Source organism: Plectrocnemia conspersa, unplaced genomic scaffold (genome assembly GCF_051122295.1).
Source record: "Plectrocnemia conspersa isolate PC_06_02 unplaced genomic scaffold, ASM5112229v1 ptg000002l, whole genome shotgun sequence".
Taxonomy (NCBI): domain Eukaryota; kingdom Metazoa; phylum Arthropoda; class Insecta; order Trichoptera; family Polycentropodidae; genus Plectrocnemia; species Plectrocnemia conspersa.
The window spans coordinates 5,563,933-5,586,974 of record NW_028277166.1 but is presented as its reverse complement, the minus strand read 5'-3'; the positions used below and the strand labels follow the sequence as shown (position 1 = coordinate 5,586,974).

Below are 23,042 nucleotides of genomic sequence, written 5' to 3'. Positions count from 1 at the left end.
AATATTATCATTAAAGATTGAGGAAATTGACATGCAATTAATTAAATTATGATTTAGAAATTTTAAGAGCTTTCCATGACAAATCCTAATTACTGTTAATTAATCATTAGGTGTTATTAAATTAGAAAAAATAAAAATAAACTGTTTTTATTTTGTATGTATTTAGTTAGCCTTATAATAATATTATATATTATAATATTTGAGAGTTACTTAAAAAAACAGCTTTTTCTGAATTTTTATTGATCTTTTTTAAGTACTAAATAAATCCAAATATTTGTATACTTAAATTTTTAAAGTTTCACTTTTAAATATTGACATTAATTTAAATCTATTAAACGATTTTTGAATTTATATTTCATTTAAAAAATACTGTCGTAATAAATATATTTGCTGTATTATACATATAAAGCTAAAATAATAAAAATTACAACCACGGGTTTTTCTTATTAATATTATGTTAAAACATTTGACTTTTATATTTTTGTGATATGAGGCAATAACAACCAATGTCATTTATTAAATATAAAACTAAAATCGTATTTTATTGATAGCAATAATCGAAAATATCAGTATAAAAATCTATATAAGTATAATACACGCAATAAAAACCAATGACAAGATTGCTTAATATATTATTCATATTCACTTACCAAATATCATTTCAAATCAAAATGTGTTCTAAATATTGATGTAAATAGAATCGAAACATATATTTCACAATGTTACTACATTTTATGGTAACTAAAATACTGGGAAATCCATAAAATCATATATTTATGTTATGGAAATATCAGATGTACATTTTATTCGTTGATTAATAATACTTATTTGGTTTAATTAATATAAACTAAATAAAGAGCTTTAGAGATCTGGGGTAGAATATGATGAAACATAACTCAATTATGTTTCCAAAACATAACTTAAAACAGAACTTTTACTGTCAAAATATATTTTTTAAAGTTACAGTCTGTTCCATAACATAACAATAAATAAATAGCCAATGTCAATATTTATTGCAGCTGATAGCTTAAAAACAAAATTTATGTAAGTCATAAATAAATATGTAGCTAATAAGAAGTTCAATTATGAAATATAAATATTCTACTAACAATGTTTTTGACATTGTTAGTAATTAATTAATTAGGCCAAAAGTTTATCTAAAAAGTACATTATTCCAATTTTCTACAATATATTATCATATTTTTATTTTCAAGTATCTTTGCTAATTGTAATGGCTTAAAGATGAGTTAAAATTTGCGATACTTCACTGTATTAGAAAATAGTAAGGACTTATTAAACTCAAAGGTCATTTAGTGATGTTATGTTTGTTGTATATGGAATATTATTATAAAATAAAAATCTTTAAGACTTATTAGGATAACTCATAATATATCAATCTATGACCTAAAAAACACACAAAATTATGAATTCTGCAGTCTTGTTTATATAAATAAATTAATATTAAATATTTTTTTTACAATTAGATTTTCATAATCGTCCGAATGAATATCGTTTTAATTAAATTAAATCGAGATAGTTCTTTTTTTTAAATAAAAAGCTAAATTCACTATGATTTTTTAAAACCTTATATGACAATTAAGCACTACAACTCTCCTGTTTCATTGTTACAAAATTTTAAGTAAAATTTAATTTGTATAGATTTATACAAAAAATATTTTTTAATAAATCTTAGCTTTATTAAGCTTACCTTAAAATTCTAGATATTTACAAATACTCAGACATATCGTATTTTTTTGAAATATGTTAAAAGAGAGAGTGTTTTATTGTTATTGTGTTTTTTTCACAAAAATATTTTTTATTTAATCTATAAGATTTTAGATAAAATCATTAGCTTACCTAAAAATAGTCAAGGTATTTAAAAATATTCGTTATTGTGTTTTTTCTACAAAAATATTTTTTATTTGTCCTACAAGATTTCAGATAAAATCATTAGCTTACCTAAAAATATTCAAGATATTTAAAAATATTCGTTATTGTGCTTTTTCCACAAAAATATTTTTTATTAAATCTACAAGATTTTAGATATAATCATTAGCTTACCTAAAAATATTTAGGATATTTAAAACGATTCGTTATTGTGTTTTTTTCACAAAAATATTTTTATTTAATCTATAAGATTTTAGATAAAATCATTAGCTTACCTAAAAATATTTAGGATACTTAAAAATATTCGTTTATATCATATCTTTATTTTATTTATGTAAAAGACAGAATTTTATTGTTATTGTATGATTTTGAATAGTATGTATTTTTTGTAGACTACTTATCAAACTCTAGTAAAACATGTTTTGAATACTTATTTACTTATATAATTACGTGTACTATTTGTGTGTATATAATTATTTATTCCAACATATAATAATTGCGTTATTGCGCCTACTAATTATAAGACAAGCGAAACAACATTGAGCTATTTTAACTATTATGTACATATTTTTTAGTAGTAAATAATATAACAAAAATTTAATAATGTGCTTAGACTAATTTTTAATTTTTGTTACTGTGTTGACTTTGTGTAAAAATTTACCTGTAGTTTCTTATGCAAATATATGCAAAAATTAAAATTCAATTTAAAGTTGAACAATTTTAATTAAATTAATTTGATTATGGCAAATTTAGCTTCAATGAAAACATTTAGTTTAAGATACGAATTTTTTAGTAATCAACCAAATAGTGAGCTAGTAATATATAAGAGGCTAAACGACAATACAGAAACATTTACAAAGTCTATTTCGCTTACAAGCATATATATTGCCACGTCAAACTAATACGCTTCTTTTTATTCTTGCATAAATGTTGTTGCATTTTTACAATATTAATTAGAAAGGAATGCATAAATATACTAGTTTGTGCATAAATAGAATTAAGAGGCAAATATTTGGATAGAAATGTCAAACACCTTGTTTTAAAGCTTGTTGGCTTACTAGTCTGTAAAATATTTATTTATTTATATTATATTATCTATTTATTATATAAGCATAAACAGTAGAAAAAACATGTCTTCATATATAAGCAACATAAATTTAAAGTATATTAAATAATTGAAGTTGAAAGACTTCATTTTAATTTGCAATTAATCTTCTAACTTAAACCGTTGATAATATAATATCGTATACGAATTCAAGTAAAATTGTTAATTTGTCTTCACCCCGCACGATCAAGGTCCATTTTGTGCATTACGACGCCTTTACATCACTTTACATCACCGCGCCGAAGATGGTGCGATCAGATGTGCGTCGGGAATGCGGTTCCGTTGAATCACACACACACATCCGGCGGAAAACGACTGGCTCGGAAAAGAGCGTACCTCCACAGAAGAAAATTTCTAGTGGGGGTACACACCTTGCGACAGCCACCGGTTGTCTTCAGTGCTGCTCTCGCCGCCAGCGAGGAAGGTCGGCCTCGGTCGTAGCCGCTCGGTTTACCCCCACCATTCGCCAGTGTGCCCCTACCACCAACCCCTAGTGAGCGAGAACCCTTAGTGAGCAATTAAAGTGATGTGATACAACTGTCCGAGTGATTTAACAGAACATCCCTCTGGCAACCACCCTTCAGTTTCTTCAATTATAGGTAAGCTACGCAAGAATTTTCTTCTCATGGAGCTATGGGGATTTTGAAATATGTTTTGTGAGAAAATCTAGCGAGCGTGCATACAATGTTATGATACAAATGTATCGGTGCAAACTGGTCAACTGTATGCACACTACCCGTTTAGAAAGTGCACCAGAGATGGACTTAGTGTGAGAGAAAGAGGCTCGATCTGTGAACATTGTTGACAGTTACACATGTGCTGTTTATGTTGGGCGTACAAAAATGTGATAAGACGATATGATCCTTGAATATCAAAGTGGCCTATATTCACTAAGTTTCTTCTTAAATATTATTATAAATATTAAATATTATTAAATATTGACTTCAACCACAATTTAAGAGAAGGTAATTATCACCTATATTTTTTCACAAACATCATAAAAGATAAGTGTTTCTTTGACAGTAACACGTATATTTATATAGTAAATTTAATTCTGATTTTTCATAGAAATTATTGTAATATAATTGAAAAAGATCAGTTGTAATATATATCTTTCAAATGTAGTTAAAGATGAGGATTAAATATATGTATATTATATTAATAATTCCGGTTTTTTTCATCAAAATAAAAAAGAAAAAATGATAAGTATATATTTACATTTATTTATATTTTAGTTATTTTTTTCGCAATAATAAAAAATATTTTTTAATGGTTCGAGAAACCATATAATATTTTAATAATATATAAAATATGTTTCTGATTGTGACTAACTTTGAATCTATATTTCGCCATTAATGGTCCTGCCATGATCATGGCTATAAAGCAATATCATTTTTTCGAGTTTTTTATAATCATTAATTAATTTATTAGCCCACATAATAAATATATATGCACATATGATGTAAAAAATAAATATATATATATATATATATATATATATATATATATATATATATATACATATATATATATATATATATATATATATATATATATATATATATATATATATATATATATATATATATATATATATATATATATATATATTGTGATTTAGACTAACTCTTACTCCATATTTCGACAGCATCCTTCCATTTTATTTAAATAATAAAAGTAACTAGATATTTTAATTACATGTGTAAAAATGCAAATACTAAATATATTATGTAGCTGTTTTTATAATTTTATATAAAAATACCTTTTTATTTATTATTAAAACACTGACCAATACATGATGACTGAAGTTTTGAGAGTAAATGTATAATGATATTTCCTAAAAAGATATTTACATAAAAATATATTTTTACTGCTTTATTTTAATTTATCCAGTATTTTTAAATTGTTTGAAAAAATGTGTATTATAATTTTAATCGAATTTATTTCTAATTTAAAGTTATTTTTAGTCTATATTTCGGTAATGATGATCCTGCTATGATCACGACATAGTTTTATTTAAATATAATTAGTAATTTTATGACTGAATAATAAGTTGCTGACTTTAAATATATATTAAATAACCGTAAATTATTTTTTTAAAAATGCAAAAATTTATTTTCTATTAATAATAAAATATATATTAGTACATTAATTAAATTAGGACTATCCTTAAAAGTTAATATATAATTATTTTAATTTATTTAGAATTCCATAATAGACGATAATAATTAAGTGTTAAATTAAAACATAGTAATTCGAAAATAAAATAATCAGCAAGGAATGATTTTGCTTATGAATCAATAACATATTTTATGCTCATGTTATAACTAAAACCACATATGTTTTTAACATTGTTTGTTTAATATGTTCTTCAGGATATTATTTTTTTAATTAAGGAAGTATTTTAAGTTATTAAAGAATACTGCAATATAAAATCTCCATTCAAATTTTCAATATCATTTTTTTACATACTTGCATTTTTAATTTCTTTCCACATATATTTTCAATTTTAAAAATAATTAAAAAATAATATATATGTAAGCATATTGTATATATTGTTTTTATATTGCTTTTATATTTATAAGTTCAATATACACTCCTTGAAATAACCTTTAATTTTTTTCAAATAGGTGAACGTAGAGGGCATTTAATTACGTTTTTTTTTATATAGTATATGTGATAGCTTAGAATTAAATTTAAACACTAAATATATTATCTAAAAAAAAGATATATTAATAACATTTTAAGCGTGAAAGTAAACATACGGTACCGACGAAAGTGTAAAATGTGTGAAATTTTTACTTATTTTAATGCTTCGAACACATATGTTAATACTAGTTTATTATGACAGTTAATCGATCGCCGCGGTTTTTCTATATTTTCACTTTTTAATCGCATGTAGACATTCTTATAATTTAGACGATATTTAACGCTTTTAATAATTCTATTCTTATTCAAATCAAACTTTCCGGTTGTAAATTGTGCCGAGATATGTTGGAAACTTTCCAACGACTTTGTCTTATCGAAGAAATGTGCTCGCTCTTTAATGGCGACAGGTTTTGATTCCGCTCTTGAGATATTTTACTTTATAATTCATGATTAACTTATTTACTAATCATAGATTATGCAATGCATCGCTTATACACAACCTTTAAATTTAGCAATATATATCATATTATACGCTCGTATACATTCCAACTAATGATCTCGCTTATGATTATTTACGAAATGGCAAAATCGACGCTGTAGATCATTAGTGAAAACAAACGGAACGTGTCTATTATGTATGCACGAAAAAATTACGTGTTTACACACAACCTTTACGGTCACGTTTCGTGTCAATTTTTTACAATCTTTTCTTATTTTGATCGACTCGAATTTCTTATTTCGCAACCCGGCGACACTGTTAGTTTACTTATTTTTCATAGCCAAGAGATCCCTTCACTTTTTACTTCCAACATATTACGGACAGTTCGTGTCCGAATTTCGCCACTGTCCCTAAATTGAGATAAATTTCTCAGGTGCTATAAAAAATGAAGGTCATATTATGTCTCCACGTTACGCAGACTCTCATTATAATTTTAAATATTTTTCTTTAATATCAACATAGCAGAATCACGTTTTTGACCGTTGGATCTTCAGTTGCTGCAATTCAGTATGCGTTGAGAAATTTCTTTAAATTTCATATTGACATTTACCAGTTTTTGCTCATTTTATATGAAGTCACTTCGTGCGACATTTGCGGTCTCATATTTGCAAACATATCATGTTTGGCTCATTCTTATTCAAAACGCAGAGTATAGGCGTTCTTAAAGAGCTTCTCTTGTTATCAACAATTCAGAAAAAAATCACACAGTCCTTCTTTTGTGCTAAAAATATGATTAGATCATTCGCAAAAACTAGCGTAATACGTTAGTCATGAGATTAAAATATACGCACACACATGATGTCATGCAAGTTAAGAAAAATTCCATATTTATAATATATTGTTATTACTAAAAATAAGGAACGTTTTTACTTGTGTTTTTTTTTAAAATCATGTCATATATTAGGCGCTAACTTTATTAGTACAATCTACCGAAATGTTATTATAAATTTTACAATAATTTCGCAACGCACTTTCACTCCTATTGTATGGGCGAAGCAGTTTAGGATGGACACATTATACACATATTCACACACACATATATAAATTCGTATCACATCGAAGATTTCTTTGTGTTCTTCGGAAGATTATGAAAGTGAGTCAAGTGGATAGAGACGGAGAAAACCAAGACGCAATGGTAAAACATCATGTATAATTCATGAGACTCGCTTTGAATTTCGTCTAGGCACCTCTCGACTAGGCTGCTTGCAAATAAGTGCTTTTTATTTTTTACTCCAAGTGTTGCAAAGGATTTCATACACCGATGGACTGCCAAAACGCGCCGTCAACAATGGACTGTGTGCTATCTGAATATTAATCTTTTTTCGTATCGAAACCGGGTCAAAATGTAGTTTCTTAACAGCATGAGCAATTGGTCGAAGTTGCCGCTTGCGGAACTCGTAAACGTTGCATAAATTGTATTTGTGCATATTTTAATTGATTCGAAAAGTACATGGCGATAGATCGGTATGCTAAAAAAATGCTCGCGAGAGAAACGACTTTATTGAATATAAGAAATTCTCACACAGCTCCTCTCTGAATATTGAGCAGGTGAAAATATTTTAACGTTTCGCTGCGCCTGAGTAGATGATCTGAATCGCAAGTGGCACTATTGTACGTGCCGATTATTTTTCATGTATCGAATGTATATGTTTTATACGTATAATTAAATTTCACGTTCAATATGGTCGGACAGTGCCGATCAAAATCAGCGAGAGGTTAACGACATTGATTATTTTTTTCAAATGTACACCTACGATTGAAAATGATTTTACGGTTATGTATTAAATTTTTGATAACACAAAAGGCAGTCTATTTTGTAATAAATCAATTATATCACATGATAAGCTAATAGATATTATAAAATAATATTTTTTATTATACATTAATAATAACGTAATAAGTACATATCTTCTTCTCAAATATATTATCTTATTAAAACATTGTTTACCAATATAATGATAATACATAAATACTATTTATTAAAACGCGTTGCTTTTTATCATAATTTAGCCACAAGTATGAGATTATTATTTACTTATAAAGAATTCTATTTGCTTTTATTGTATCTGAATAATTTAATATTTCTTAATAAAAGCTTATTTTTTAAATGTGCTAATTATAATAAATACAATGCATTACTCTTTATAATATTTTTGCGACAGAGATAAGATTACCAAATTTAATTTAAAAAAATGCATTAAATTTTTTTAATAGAGGTTTATTTTTAGAATGTCGTTAATTTACATACTGAAAAATTTAAGAAAAATTGCCTATATATATTTTTTTTTAATTACATTTTTAATAGATTATTTTTTAATATTAATAAAAAAATTATAATAATATAAATTAAAAAAAAAAATCCAGACAGTTTTAATATTTATTTTTAAAAAATAACTTCTAGTATCAAAAACTCAGCTTTAAGTGGATTACAAATGTATTATATAGCATTTTATTTCATTATTAATAAATAACATGCAAATATTAATGATTTTTGCATTTCTTGTATAGCAAAGTATTGAATTGAGTTAATATAAATATTAACTTAATTCTGAATAATATGTGTTATGTTTATAATAATAAGTGGCGCATTTAAAAGTAGCACATTTTAAGTATATTTTAAAATAATATTACTAAATGTGTATTGTAGTTTGGCAATTGAGTTTCGCGCTTCCCCGCGCGTCGAAGTCTTTTAATTGCGCTAGAGAAAAAACGATATTTCTTGTACTTTTTTTAATATTAGCGCATGACTTTTTCTATTGATATGTCTTTTGAAGTGTTATGTCATGGGAATGACGTAAACATGGCCGCCGAAACGTCGATATGCAAAAACAAGCATTAATCAAAAACTTTTTGCATGAGACGAGTGTGACTTTTAAATGAATTTTCATTGCTATTTTTAAAATTAAATTTTCATTGCAATACTGGATATTACTCAACGAATGTTATGAGTAGTATAACTATTATAGTTGCATGCACTTTGTCGCGTGACTGCCGATAGATCGGCGGCGATTTCTTATATACATTTTTGCCGCTGTTGGCGTGAGAAAATTTGCGCTTTTCGGTATCGCTTATTAAAAATCTAAGCTTTCGGTTTGTTGTAAAACGATCGAATACAAGAGCGTAAATCGGTAGCCATGTGCTCATGGCAAGAAACGATAGCGTTACTCTCCGCTTCACACGATTTCGCTTTTATCCAATTTTTTCTTCTTCTCGTGTGCGATCTTGAAATTGATAATGTGATTTATTATGTTTGTTTTCAACGGATGTTTTACGACTGTGTGTCATATGGTCGCTTTACGTGTTTGCTGAGAAAATATTGACAAGGTCATTAACACCAAATGGTTATGTCATGGAGTCGATTTTTGCGCTGTGAGACATGTCAACGCACCATCGAGACAATAAAGGTTGTTTGACTTTAAATTCTTGCATTTAAAACAGTGATTGAATCCTTGAAGCAATCACATATCAATATTCAATAAAATTGCGGTTATTGTACTTTTAAAACAATCTTTATCGAATCATTATATATTTATATACTATTTTTATATTTGTTTGTGTCCTTTAAATCGTCTCACTGTAAACATAAATCATACATGCTTTTTTGAGCTCCATCGAACCATAACTATGCCCACGTAACAATTTTGCCTTATAGCCCTAGCTATTCCCACTTATCCTGGATTGTCGTCCTTCGGAGGTCAGTCGCCCACAAACCGTGGGCCGCGTCGAAGATGGGCGAACTCCTTGTCCGAAGGCGATTTTAACTTAAGGAACAACAGTATTCGAATCACGTAGTGGGCGGACCGAACGGTACCGCTAAAATATTTATAGGATTCCTTTGCATCACAATGTCTATAGTAAATACATATGTGTATTCGCTTCTTTACACCGTTTTGTATAACAAAACAGTAAATTATTGTCAACATGATGTAACCGTGTGATAATTGCAAAAGTCCACAGCATAAACACGGTAACGGTGAAAGGATCTAAAGTTTGAAGGACACTATTACGCGAACAATCGTATTTAAGCTGGGATTGGATCTTTGAAAGTGGAAGCTGTGTGTATAATATTATTTATTGTTTTGATAATAGACGATAAAACATTCGACTTCTGTATTTTATTGGTAAGCTTCAATCGGACAGTTTATTGCGCACATATGAATTTTATTGCTGATAATAAATAATGCTATTTTCATAACATATATTTTACATTAGGCAAGGATTTACTTTAAATTTATATTAAGCTTATAGATAATTTATTTATTATGCTATACGAATTTCTAAGATTATTTTTGTGTTAATATTTTTTTATATAATTATTCATTTTTGCAAAAAACAAAGTATTAAAATACTACAATAAATATAAACTATACTATATTATAAAAAATATGTTACTACATAACATCTTTTTTTGCTTTATGTTATAATTTATGAGTTCTTTATTATTTTTAGTGTATATTTTATTATTTTTTAATTAAAAATATGAATAAACTTATCATTAGTTAGTTTTGAAATTTATTTAAAACTACTGGGCTACTTTTAAACGCGCTATTCATAAGAATTTTTTATGAAATTATACAATACTATCTAACGTTATATTTAAAAACGTTTAAATATTAAATAGAGACGTGAAGAAAACGTGAATATTAATTAAATTTAAAAAAAAAATTTTGGGCTACTCGTATTTTTTTTCCGTATTTTACGGTATATTTAAAAATGGTTTTATACTTCCAAATATTTTATTAAGAAGCAATATTTTAATTAAAATTACATATTTTTTAATTTGTAACATATAGACAATTTATTTAATATTTTTTAAAGATGATACAAAAAAACATTTTAGGACTACTTGCAGTTTCTTACTCTGAAAAGATTTAATGCTATTATACAGTATCTTAAAAAAATATTAAGTACTCTAATATTTTAAAACTGGTATTAGAGTAATTTATAAAAATGGTGAAACAAAACATTTCAATGCAATTTATTTATTAATTAATTTAAATAAATTGAATACAAAATTGGGGCTACTTTTAAATGTGCTACTTGCATTATTTTACTCTATTATTAATAAATTATATTTTATTGTACATTTAAAAATTATTACATGTACTTAAATATTTGGTTTTAAATCAACATTTAAGTTTAAGTGATATTCTTAAACAAATAATTTATTCAATATTTATTGATAAATATAAATTTGAAAAAATATCTATTTAAGGGCTACTTTTAAATGCACTACTTGCAGTTTTCCATTCTAAAATTATTTAGTGCTAGTTTACAGTATACATATTTTTCTTATTAAAAATTCAGTTGCAATAATAAATAAAACAATGTTTTAGGGCAAAAAAATAAATGAATTTGGAATTTTATATAAAAAAATGTACACAATAAATTTATTTAATAAAAATGATTATAGCTTTATTTTTAAATGCACTTTTTTGCACCTGAATTTTATTTACACGAAAATTATTAATTTATTTTAAACAAAAATGTAGTTCTAAAACAAGATTAGAAAAAAATACAGCATTATTTAAAAAAAATACATATCTGACAATTTAATAAAATATTGGTAAATTTAACTGCGATAATTATTTTTGTTTCTTTAGTTGTTTAATGTTATATTTTTATTAAAAATAAAATATAATGAAAAATATTTATTTTATAAATTTAGCCAAAACTTTTTAAATAGTTAATTATACAATAATTTAATAAAACAAATTTAAGACTACTCTTAAATGCAACTTTTATTTCAATATTTAATTTTACAAAAACTTGTATATCAGTTGGTCTAATTCATATAATAATAAATACCTTAAGTTTTAACACAACTGCTTATGACCTTTGTTTAAAGAGGAATGCTTTTAAAGAAAACACCTCTTTGAAGTGTAGTTTTTTTTTATTAAATTATTCAATGCTATTTTTAAATGTTGTTTGAATTTTAAGTGCATCAATGATATCTCGATATTTATTAAAAAAATACTTATATTTTATTTAATAATTTATCAAAATATATGCAAATTAAACATTTAAGGGCTATAATTGTACTACAATAATAAATTGTATTTATTTAAAATGCAGCTGTATATCAAAACTTATTAATATAATTATTTAACCTTTTCATTACCACATCCCACTCAATACCGCAAGGTTATACATTTTAATTTAATAATTAATTATAATAACTCTTATTCGATTATAAACCCAACACCGAGCGTTTGATTGAAGTGTAGTCGACCTCCTTTTTGTATTGCCGGAACTCCTTTTACGGCTCTTACTTTTTTATTCTCACATACATACACGTACGTGAATATTTCTCGTTTGCCTGCAGCGTTTCGTAACTCGAATGCACTTTTTTCGCAATCGTTATCCAAATTATATTAAAATCTACTCCGACACGTGTTCTGTTACGTGTAAAACGTTTGTTAAAATGATCGTTAAATATTCAGGCCGCGACCTGTTACGTGATGCTACCGGTTAACTGTTCCGGTAGCATATTCGAGTTTGAATTAACTAGAAAAGCTGTCTGATGCATTTTCGTGATTCAAATGCAAACACAGCGGCCTTATAAATGGCTTTTAAAAGCTTTTGACATTTAACGAGACTTGTATGTGCACGTAAGATTGTTGAAAGGGCTAGCGGTTGTCAAAGAGTGATTTATTTAAATAAATGTCTGGAATATGCTAATCGGATTTGAAGATCTTTGAATCGAAATGTTAAAAATGTCCTCGGATTCGAGGTCAGATCTTGACCCTGCATTCAGTACTAATTCAATAACTGATTATTACATATCTAATAATAGGATGCATCTCTGTGTGCATTCTTGTTATCTACTGACCTTTACAATTATGTGATTATTTATTTATCTTAAGAGAGATTATTAAAGCTTATCGTTCAATACCGGCATATATAATAATAAATAATTCTATAATTATTAAATTTATTTTAATCAAGATGTTATTTTTATAGTATGTTTTTTTTAATATTTAATAAGCGACTTATAGATACATATTTATATTAATTAATAATATAAACCGTATTATTTAGTATATATTAAATTTATTTACAGCCTAATTTTTGCCTCTATATTTTTATTAAATATTTTTATGTTAGAGAAAGTCTGACTTTTGTTATGAAAACGCTTATTATTTTTTCTATGATATAATAATTCTTGAGTCCGTTGCTCTCATATTTTATTGCTTTTATATTATCACTGTTTACTTCTAAGTGTGACGAACATATAAACATGTTTGTGCTTTCAATTATCACAATATTTTGATACAAATAATATTTATATTTAAAGCAATGCGCTTATTGAAAATATTTCACTTTTTCTACTCTTTGTCTCTTGTGATTGTTTTTATATGCAATAATAAATATGAAAAGATTCTAAATTTTATATTAAAAATCCTTTTAATATATATTATTTATTCCTGGAGGTTTTTTGAGAAATGGAAGTTCATTTATTATAAGTAAAATTAAAGCAAAATTCTAAAAAAAAATATATTCATAATTTTAGTACAAATTACTACTGTAACATATATATAATTTTACTTACTGTTCGTTCAGGGATTTGTTTTTTGTTACTGACTTCTATTAATAACTTGTTTCTGTTTATAAAAATGTCATTATGTAGTCGTAAATTTGAAACAAGAAGAAGTGATATGAAAAGCTATTTATTTTTTTGTACAATATTTTGACAAAAATACTCAATAACCAAAAATCTATGCGCTTATTTAATTTTTTTTTAATTATTTTGCAACTGGTTTTATATATTAATTTTATGAGAAGTTCTAAAATATATATTTAAAATATTTTTTTGTTAACATAGGGTTTTTTGAGCTTAGAGTATTACAGTGAAATCTCAGTATAGCGAAGCTCAAAAAAATTCGTTATACTGGAAATTCGTCATATATTTTTATTCGTCATAGGAAAAAGATATTTTTTTTATTTTTATTTCAATTACCATTGCATCATAATTCGGACTCGGAGAAATATTGTGTCAAATTGTAACGTCGTTATTAAATTCTTATCAAAATACTTGTTTATACTGAGATTAGTCTTCGCTACAATGAAAACATTTTGTGTGAAAGTTTTTCGGGTACAAATTGAAGATTCGTTATACGGGAATTTCATTATTACAAAGAAATTTCACTGTATGAATTTTTAATGTCATAATATTCCTACAAAAGATACAAAAAAAGTATTATATATTTTGAGATTTAATATATATATAGAGTAAAGCATTTATCCTTAAAAAAACAATATAAATATCATTCAAGGCTTTTTAATTAATATGGTTCAAGTTTTATTGACATACATAGGATTAGAATTATATAATACATTAAAATAAATAAATTTTCTGTTTATTTATTTTATTTTACATTATAAATGATTAAAGCTCAACACATTAATATATTATAAAATAAAAAAATATTACTAATCATAATTTAACCTAATAAATATAATAAAAAATTGAGCTCCTCTTCTAAAATTATTATTAGGTTACGATTTGCGTTAAATTTTATAATTAATTGAAGCAATACATTAAATAGTTTTAAAAGTTGTAACATACGATTATCTATTAAAACTTTACTGAATTTTGGTCACTTAATTAATGAAAACTTTGATAAGTAGGGAATGTTAATTAAATAATTTTCAAGATCATTGCTCTCATAAAAGTCCATCCGCAATGTTCTCGTTTTGTACCGATTTCTAATTCCATGAAAAGCAATACAAGTTACCAGTCGATTGCTATAAAAGTACTCGAGCATTTAACACATGTCCATATATCTAAACCGATCTAAACGAAATTATCATTGATCATAAGGAACGAGATCGTTCTCAACGATTTCATCTGGTCCATGGCACTCGAAAACAATTACGCAGTGAGCAACAACGCTCTTGTATAACACAACAAGACAATGGCTTAAGGTCGTAGTCATTGTTATCACTGGCCAACATTGCATTGCCAATAAGTCGACGGCTCGTACACGCAAAAACCGTGTAAATCAGTTGAGTCATTCCGTTATTAAATCGTCAATAATTAACGTTTACGAGCATCCGCAGGCACCTTTGAGAATCTTCGGCGGCCTCGTGCGAAATCTCGTCTCTATTCAGATTCACCGATTGCGAAAGTTCTTCGGTGCAGTTTTGCAATCGAAAGTCTATCAATTAGCCGGTGGAGATAAATTAAACCTTATTCGGGTAATATAATATTATGAAAACGCCCACTGTGGATAGCAGCTTTATTATCGATGACTAAGAAAGGACGAGTTAATTTTCTGGATAGGCTCACCCACACGATTGGCACGTGGGATGGGAAAGAGATCAACGGCGCCAATTGGAAATAGGCATTCGTTGTCCTTTCAATGGAGTGCAAATAGAAACAACTATATCTGTACTGATTACCAGCTTAATGTATATAGTATATATATATATGCACTCAAACATATGTGTTCTCTGTACTATACACAAAACCTAGCTAGGTATATGTATGACTTTAAATTATAGAACATATCTGTACTTGTAGTTAAAATTAACTGTCAATTCCTAATCTTATCGTTCATTTGAATGTTTCTTCTGTGCTAAAATTCAACGTTAACTTGTAGCATTATGAACATAAAATATAGTGTCGTAAAATGAAGTTAAGTTCATGAGCAATAAAATATTGGAAAGCTATCATTGTCCTTAGTGAAAATAGCAATAAAAAAATAATAAATGTTCAAAATTGATTAAGGAATCAGTGGTGAAGAATATAGTATATATTCTCTATGTTGGCCCACCTTGTACATCTATCCACTATCCTTGTTCTAAGACCACCTACCACCCACATTTTCAGTTAACAATCACGGATGATTCGGCATGCGACACCCATCGCCCACACAATGTGCCAACCAGATGCATCTCGAGGAAGCTGTAGAATCTCGTGTGCTCAGGATGATGCAATTAATTATGCAACACCCTGTATTATACACCACGTATCTTTCGCTTGAATCGGCTGCGAACTAGACAGTATGTTTGTGTGTGCGTCGACCTTAACACTGGTATAGACACCCACCAGGAACGACGTCCTTGTAAGGTGACGCCTCAGAAAATGGCGTCATTATTATTCCAGCGAAATTAAATTACACATATAAAAACCAACGGGACATGGAGAGGTACTGTCGAAAATTTTTAAGTATTTTATAATGGTGTAGAGAAGAAGATGACTAATCTTGAAGATGTGTATTGTATCATTTTAAAGGAGTATGTGTATACTTTTCAGAAGCTTTAAAGTTTAAATACAAAATAAAAGTTGTTAAAAATATACAATGATAATGTTTTATACAACTACTATAAAATAACATTCAATGCAACTAGCAATTGTCATTAAATATTTAAAAGTGGATAAAAGGCTTAAAATAGGTCTGTATTTATGAATAAGTTTAGATCTTGTACAAGATTAGGCAAGATTAAAATTGCTTGAAAAAGTAATTTGCAACTGAAAAATAATTGCTTAGCAAAAATAGTAAAAAAAAAACGTATTTTTTAAATTAAATTCATGCAATTAAGCAAATTAATTTTGACTTATAATAATAAAAAAGTGGCTTATCTCAAAGCCTCTTAAAATAACGTAACTATAAAATTTACATCTTTTTTAATAAAAATTATAACTAAAACTATATTAAAAAAAATAATACAAACCTTATTTTTTAAGTTTACTATAAACTATATATAATAAATGTTACTCCATATTTAAGCAATTTTTATGAGTCAAAGCTGACTAAAGCTTTTTCGAACAGTAATATTTAAACATAATATATAAAATTAGCTGAATATATTTTTAATGTCATATTCCAACAATATATATTGCCATTTATTTTATATATAATGAAGAATTTATTCTTTAAAAACCCAATATAAATATCACTTAAAGCTTTTTAATTATTAAGATTCAAGTTTTATTTACATATATGGGATAAAAATTATACATTAAAATTAATAAACTTTGTTTTTTTAACATTAGAAGTTAACGAAGCTTACCATATATGTAATTATATTATAAAATAAAAAATATTACTAAACGTAATTTAACCTAGTAAATATTTGCAATTATAAAAATAGTAAATGTTAAAATATGCATATTTTAAATATTTTTTAATTGTTGTAATTTATTGGTCATATATGGCACAAAATATGAAAGTTTCCTAAAATTACAGGAATGGTATATTTAAATATTAACTATTTTTAAGCAAATCTTTAATGAACAGTAAAATCTTAATAAAATGTATTTCAAAGTCTGAACTATATTATGATTTTATTTTAATATTTTCATTTTATTTACTGAAATTCAGGTTTACTATAAAATAAAAAAGAGTTATATTTTTAAGAAAAATATCAAAAATCATTAAATTTTATTTTGTGCATATTTTAATTGCAAACTTTTAATCATATTAACGCCCTGTTAATATTATTAAAATAAAAATCTTGAAAAATTAAAATAATAAAATCGGGAAATATTCAACTTTTACTTTTGTGTATATAATAAAAAACAGCTATATATTATAATTTTAATTACCTTTTATTTCAGTAAATTATTTGTTGAGTAAACGCCTAAAAAAATGTATTAACAGTTAGAATATGAATTTGTATTTGTATAAAAAACAAACCCTATGAGTTAATGTTAACCGAAATCATATTTTTTAAACTTAATTAAAATTAAGCTAATAGTTAGCACAAAAAGATTACACAGACGAATAATATTTAAAACTGTTTTAATAAACCAGATTTTTATAAGTATATGTAAATATATCATAAGGTTTGATCCAATGTGTTGATGTTTAAAACAGTTATTAACAAATAAAATTTGGGTTCAGACTTTTGAGAAAAATTGATAGAAATACGATCAAAAACTTTGCCAGTCTTACTAATTTATTTCTGATAGTTAATAATTAAAGATAAAGTGTTTTAATGTCTATTTATAAATTTAATAATGCAATAATTATATCAGTGAATATGAAATATAAATTAGTTCAAGTTTTAAGATCACAAAAATCAGTATAATAAATCTAGCTCTATATTTTAACTTATATGAGTCAAAAGTCAATTTTTTCAAACTTTATCAAATCAATGATAAGATTTTAACCAAATCAATTAAATCCCAATATTCTTTTATTTTTTTAAGCAAATTTTTAACGTAAAACCTGTGTTTTAAAATATAGCATTGAAAAACTATTAAGAAATTAAAAATTAAATATGGTTTTAAAAAACTTTATTTTATAAAATATATGTTCTAACTCTCTGCTTATTAAAAAATCTAGATTATGAATAATAGTGATTCAATAAAAAGTATCGCATACATAAATATGCAAATTTATCAATAATTATATTGTTAAACTTTAATATGGTAAATTTTTAAGCTTAGCAAGAATAAGTATACGTCTTTAATTTAACAAATTCTATGAGTCAAAGTTTCTTGGATTTTTCTTCTAAGCTAAGATCTTAACAAAATTAACTAAGCCATATTTTAATTTTTTTATTGAAAGCATTATATTACAATTTATAAAATAAAAAATTGAAAAACTAAAGTCAAGATTTCAAAACTTTGTTCTTAAAAGAATAATTTATAGTATATCTGTTTTCAATTTAACGTTGAATTTAAACAGTTTTATGAGTCAATGTTATCTGAAATAATATTTTTTTAATTTATTAACACAAGATTATTCACAAGTCTATTTTTACAGCAGAAGTACATTTTTAATTGTCATATTGTGGATTAATTTTACTTCATTTAAAAGTTGCCTTATATTTGTTTTGTAATTTACAATTCTTTTTATATAAAATTTAGCAAAAATTAACCTTAATATTGTAAAAATAAAATAACTACACGTATTTATGCATATCAAAATTTTAATGTTAATTTTGAGTTTTGCACAACCTTAAAAGGTCACCCAAGAAGCGTTGGGCGTAAAAGTCAAAGGCGGACGATGAACGCAATAACATAAAAAAAAACATAGTGATTATCACACATCGATTCATTTAGTACGATTTCTCTTCCCTTTTGAGGTTTCCAAATAAATCAATTTTTAATTAATACGTTTATGATATACAATTTTCATTCCTTATATATTTGTTTCAAGGTTCGAATTGCAACAGAGCAAAACGTCGTTTCTTTTCGACGAATGCGCTTTGAAATAACAATTAACACGCGCGTTATATAATGATATAAAGCAAGAATGTGACCCGTACAATTTTATTTTAGAACAGACAGACCTTCGGAATTATTTTTTAGAACAATTAACCTTTGCGCGCGCCTTAGTCACGATTTCTGAATTGGAACGGTTCGAAAGGGAGAAATTGCTCGGATTATTGCGGCATTATTCATAACACACTAAATTAAACAATACCAGGAAGGTCAACATACATATAATAGATAAAAATGATTTAAATGCCTTATGAGTTGTCGACAGACAATTAGTTCTTATTTAACCTCTATCATTGAATGATTTCCTCTCTCTCTCTTTTTGATTTAAGCTCATGATATACATATTTTATTACCGAATTGGTTATCGATTAAATCGTGATTCTCGAATTTGCTTCAACTCAAAAAAAATAACGATAATATAAATATCAAATTGCTAACTTTTACTTTGCGGTTTGCTCTTTTCATTTTATAAATTGCATCGAATCTTCGTCGATATCTGTAATGGTAGAATCGTGTGTGGTTCGATAGTAGAGTTTCTATCAAAATTTCTTCAGATACAAACGCTTTCACTAGATAAAATTATGCACCCAATTTTTTCACATAAAAATTGTTAAGGTTAAATAAATTTATGTTGAGAACTGAACTCATCCGTGTGAACTTTATTAATATCGCATTAAATAATTGCATACATCGAATGGTTTTGCAATGTAACCCATTTAAACTGTGAAATATTATGTTTTTGATAAAATCGGTTGTGAATGTACAGCGTGTTACAGAATGAAGTTCTGCAAATTGAACAATACAAGTTACTTATTTAGATAAGAAAAATACAGTCGTGCTAGCCTCGAGGATTTACATAACAAATTTATTAAAATCAGAAACATATCCTTTTGTGTGTATAGAGAGCAGTATTTATATGATAAATAACTTAGGAAGAAACAGGCCGTTTGATAAGATATCATCAATCAAATATTACATCTGCTGTTTTGTCCTTAATTTAAATTAGGACTATTTTTTTTAAATAAGTTTTATATCACACTTGCATTACACAATTACATGTATACGTATTCCTCGCATCGTTATTATCCGACTTGCGAAATTCTTTCCTCTACCACTTAATCGCCTTACTAATTGTGTTTTATTGCGCGCATTTTTTACCGCATTGTTCTCCTTTTTTCCGCCGCTTTGTTTTTCCTGCATTTTCCATTTTCCGACGCACAATGCGACTTGGAAGCGTGACCCACTTACTCGATACTTTTCGACCTTATCTTACAGTAACTTTGACAATGTGCATTGTTGACGTAACAGAGTTTAACTGAGTGGGTAGTTTGCTGCCGGAAGCCCACGCCCTTGCCAACGGGCAAATTCTACGGTCATGTTTGTATTAAATACATGCGGTCAATGTGCGTAAAAAAATGATGATTTGTGCAAATCGTCGCTACAATTATAGAAGAAGCCCAGTGATTCATTGGTTTTTAATGTTTAACCCACGCTTGCGGTTAAACATTAAAAACCAATATACCTTACGTGCTTTATATAGACATTTTATAATGGACTATATAATTTAAATTTAGTCATCAATCTTATAAGTACAATTTAATATCGCTTTGTATGAACAATGTTTAATATTGATACACGTAAACAAAAGAAATGTATTTAATTATAATAATAAAAATAAAAATTGATTTTAAAGTCGCCGGTAATGCATTCTATTGTTTCGACCAATGAAAAATAAGCATTCAAATATAAAACAAGATGGACGACAGTACCATGACAACAGTTTTAAATAATTGTTATTTATAAATAAAATTTTACATTAATTCGTCATTTGTCTGAATATAAATAATCGGACTGCAAATTAACTAGGTGTGTTATACCTATGAAAATTAAATATACACATAATGTGTTAAGGATCAGAAGAACACATTGATTAAATTAGATAAACAATCATAAAACAATCTTTATAATTAAATCTTCAAATTTTGAATTCCCGTCGACGGGCTTCGAGGCCGAAAAGTGAGTTTTTCCTTTTATAATACATAAACATTATCATTGCTGCCGATTTTATTCGCATATACGTTAGATTTGACTGAACTAGGTGCGTTTTAAACGTGAACATGTAATATGAAGATTGAGGTTAATGTCGATCAAACCGTATAAATGCTAATAAAACGTATTTTTATCTATTGATATTTGGGGATACTATCTTTCACGACGATTGCGTAACAATAATTGTGATGCAGTCAGTTATTTAGCTGAAGAAGCTTGGTTACAGCAAAATAAATTAAAACCATTATTGCAGCAAAAAAATTCACCTAGATCGTTCCGTTCTGAGTGACTCGCAATATACATATGTGTAGTTTCTTGGATGTTATCTAATATATTTACATTTTACAATGATTATAAATATGTGATTGCATTCCTGGAATAATCGATAACAAAATATTAAAAATATTTAACATTATCACATATAAATTTTAATCATTACTGATTATTTGAACAAATCTTTTGAATGATTTTAAGGTTAAAAATGTTCATATTAGATGATTTATGTTACAAATTTTAATTTTACTTGTGATATAAAATACGTGTATGTACATTTTTATTTATTTTAAATATTTAAACATTTTTTTTATATATTTTAAAATTTAAAAAGTAATAAAGTCGAATTTTATATTTCAAATTAAAATTAATCCTGTAATATTAAAATGGCTCATACAATTTTTTATTCTTGTATATAAATTAAAAAAACCTTTTTAAAAAAATTAATAAAAATATGCTAGTAAAGAATTAAAAATTGTATTTACCTGTTATTAAAAAAGCATTTTATTACTATGCATCATGCAAATTGTTTGTTTTTCTTATGATATTAGAATAGCTAACATGTTTAATTTAAAGAAATAATTGATTAATTTTGAATGAAATGCCAATTTAAAATTAAATTATTATATGTGACACAAAAATAACTATTTATCTGAAGAAAAAAATTCTCAATGATTTTTAGATAAGAAAAGCTCACCTAAAAGTAAATTGGTATATTTTTCATCTATTAAAAAAGCATTTAAATTGTTTTTATTGCAAGAAATGTAAATTTTACTGTGATATAAAAATAGCTAATTTTTTTTATAAATATGATTAATTTAAAAAATCTTTTTATTATGATAATTTATGATTAATTTAAAAAATCTTTAAATAAGTTAATCTTTTTCTTAAGTCATAAATGCAGAATTTAAATGCAACAAATTGTTAAAAATGGTAATTGCCTTCGCGAAATTGCAAAAAAATTAAATTTCCTTGGAGATTAATATTGGCTTATATATTTATTTTTTATTACTGCAAATTATTTATATATATTTTTTTTAATTTTAAATTTGCTACTAAGAATAATACTAAAATGTTATGTGTTCCTTTGATATAAAAACATATTTTCTGATTTTTACCAATTATTTTAAAAATATTTCTCAATCAATTTTAATTGACAAAATAATTAATAAGTATGTTTATGTATTTTTTAGTGATTAGCAAAAAAAATTTAAAATGGTTAAATTATATATAATTTATAAAATCTGATATAAAAATGTCTTATATATTTTTTCATCTTCAATATTATTACTAATAATTTTAATGATTTAATTTAAGAAAAATGTAATTTTCAAGTAAATTTATATATTTTAATGTCATTAAAATTAAAAATGTTAATTTTTCGTGATACAAAAAATCTT

General features: G+C 25.7%; 1 protein-coding gene across 4 annotated transcripts in view; it reads left to right on the top strand.

Moving 5' to 3' along the window:
- exp (expansion) overlaps nucleotides 1-23,042 on the top strand; it is a 174,203-nt gene that overhangs the window by 69,739 nt on the left and 81,422 nt on the right. Inside the window, exon 1 of one of the 4 annotated variants that reach the window (XM_088205017.1) lies at nucleotides 3,395-3,591. The exons of the other annotated variants lie outside the window; for them this stretch is intronic. The gene's annotated coding sequence lies outside the window, so the exon portion shown is untranslated. Of the gene's footprint in view, nucleotides 1-3,394; nucleotides 3,592-23,042 lie in introns of those variants that run through there. 4 annotated transcript variants of the gene reach the window in all.